Raw genomic sequence first — 2,421 nt, forward strand, 5'->3', positions numbered from 1 at the left:
GATTCAGCTACACCGCAGGTCCCCCGTGGCAGACCTGGTCAGTCAGACAACAGTCCAAGAATAGTTTTGCATTGTTTTATCCCCCCTGCAGGCTGTAAGAGCCTTCACTTCATCTCAGAGCACTTGCTAATAAGAAAAACAAAAATCAATACATTCAACATCACTTAACTTTTTGTGTTATAGTTACCACATCTTCCACACATCAGTGAGAGCCTAATGAAGAGGAATCTGAGGCCTGTGGACTTGAGGGACATGAGTCTTGGACAGTTACAGGTTATCACCAATGACCTACACTCACAGATACAAGGTAAAGGCAGCAGACAGAAATATTCCAATTAAGCACCCAGTTTGTCATTTCATAATTTTTTAAGATTTTTTTTTGTCTGTGTGTACTTAGTGTAAAAAAGAAAAAATAGAAATAATGCAATAATACAAATATAAATAATATCAAATTATATATATATATATATATATATATATACTTATTTTGTATGTAGTTATATTATGCAACAACCAGAAAGACAAAATACTTTTTTCTAGTAATGGCAATAACGAGGTTGATTTGACTTGTAATTGAGTTGCAGGTCTGAATGAGGAACTGGTTCAGCTGTTGCTCATGAGAGATGAACTACACATGGAACAGGATGCCATGCTGGTAGATGTGGAGGATCTAACCAGGTTAGGCCGTGACCCATTTAAACACAGCTTAAAGGGTTGGTTCACCCAAAAATGAAAATTCTGTCATTAATTACTCACCCTCATGTCCTTTCAAACCCGTAAGACCTTCATTCAGCTTCGGAACACAAATTAAGATATTTTTGATGGAATCTGAGCGCTGTCTGACCCTACATAGACAGCAACGCAACTGAAATGTTCCCAAGTCCAGAAACGTAGCAATGCGATCTGTATAATAATCCATGTGACATCAGTGGTTCAACCGCAATTATACGAAGCTACGAGAATACTTTTTGTAAAAAAAGACTTTATTCAACAATTCGTCTCCTCTGCATCACCCTGGTGCCATTTTGGAGAATATCCGCTGGATGTAAACAACGTATGCTGTTCTGTGTCAGCTGCGTCACACGGATACGCTGTTTCCGTTCAGATCAAATCACAACAACGTAAGAAACAGATCCGGCGTGATGCAGCTGACACAGAACAGCATACGCTGTTTACATCCAGCGGATATTCTCCAAAATGGCACCAGGGTGATGCGGAGGAGACGAATTGTTGAATAAAGTTGTTACTTTTTTTCTTTTGTGCACAAAAAGTATTCTCGCAGCTTCGTATAATTGCGGATGAACCACTGATCTCACATGGATTATTTTACAGATCTCCTTGCTAAGTTTCTGGACTTGGGAACATTTCAGTTGCATTGCTGTCTATGCAGGGTCAGACAGCTCTCAGATTCCATCAAACATATCTAAATTTGTGTTCTAAAGATGAACAAAGGTCTTATGGGTTTGAAACGACATGAGGGTGAGTAACTAATGACAGAATTTTCATTTTTGGGTGAACTATCCCTTTAAATTAGAGCTTATATTGAGGTTGGGATGAGTACATGTTTTTGTTTATGTTTTTGAACAGGCATGCACACAGCCAGCAGAGGCACATGATGGAGAAGTCTCTAGCCAAAGGAAAAGCAGCTTGCCATGGTCGCTGTGATTCTCCATTTTGAGTCAAACAGCACAGGGTCCAACCTCTTGTGTTTCACTATACGATGAAGCAGTGTACCCACGATAGACCCTTTTTATAGATGTGTATGTTTCAAGCTTTGTGTGGATGTATGTTAATTATACATGTTGTATGTGTTCATGCATGCCGGCACCTTAGCTGAGGGTTACACACTAACCTCTGAGAAAATCCTGTTGATCCTTCATTATGTAGTAATACAGAAAGAATCATCAATCACTGACAGGCTGGATCTTTTCCCGTGCAAAATATCTGCTGGTTTCATGATACTGAATAGACCTTAATAGGAAACAATAACTCTAGTAGAAGGCTGCTTCACCCCAAAAATGATGATTTTGTCATTATTAACTCACCCTCATGTCATTCCAAACCTTTATGAAGATTTTCAAAGAATGTTTCTGAAATGTTTTTATCCATGCAGTGAAAGTCAGTGGGATCCAAAACAACATTAGACCCCATTCATTTTCTAAATATTTTATTTTCCACAGAGGAAGGAAATGCATCCAGGCATTCGTTTTTAGGTGAACTGTCTTTTTAACTCGTAAACTGCTTCTCTGTGCAGATTATTGCTGGATTGGCTTTTTAGCCTTCTGCAATATCCCTCCTTAGGGATGAATACGTTTACTCTACTCTCTAGTTTTACTCTGACACAGTGTTTGCACTGGCCGATGTGCTGTGTATGGAGCTCTCCTATCTAAAACATAACCAAAAGTGAGTATTAGGATGATG

The 2,421-nt window shown here is 39.0% G+C and overlaps 1 pseudogene; it reads left to right on the forward strand.

Annotated features, from left to right (window-relative positions):
- The window catches only part of LOC107579262 (schwannomin-interacting protein 1-like), a 2,528-nt pseudogene extending 431 nt beyond the window's left edge, over positions 1 to 2,097 (forward strand).
- The last annotated feature ends 324 nt before the right edge of the window (positions 2,098 to 2,421 follow it).

This window comes from Sinocyclocheilus grahami, unplaced genomic scaffold (assembly GCF_001515645.1).
Source record: "Sinocyclocheilus grahami isolate Dianchi unplaced genomic scaffold, SAMN03320097.WGS_v1.1 scaffold15984.1, whole genome shotgun sequence".
Classification (NCBI taxonomy): Eukaryota; Metazoa; Chordata; class Actinopteri; order Cypriniformes; family Cyprinidae; genus Sinocyclocheilus; species Sinocyclocheilus grahami.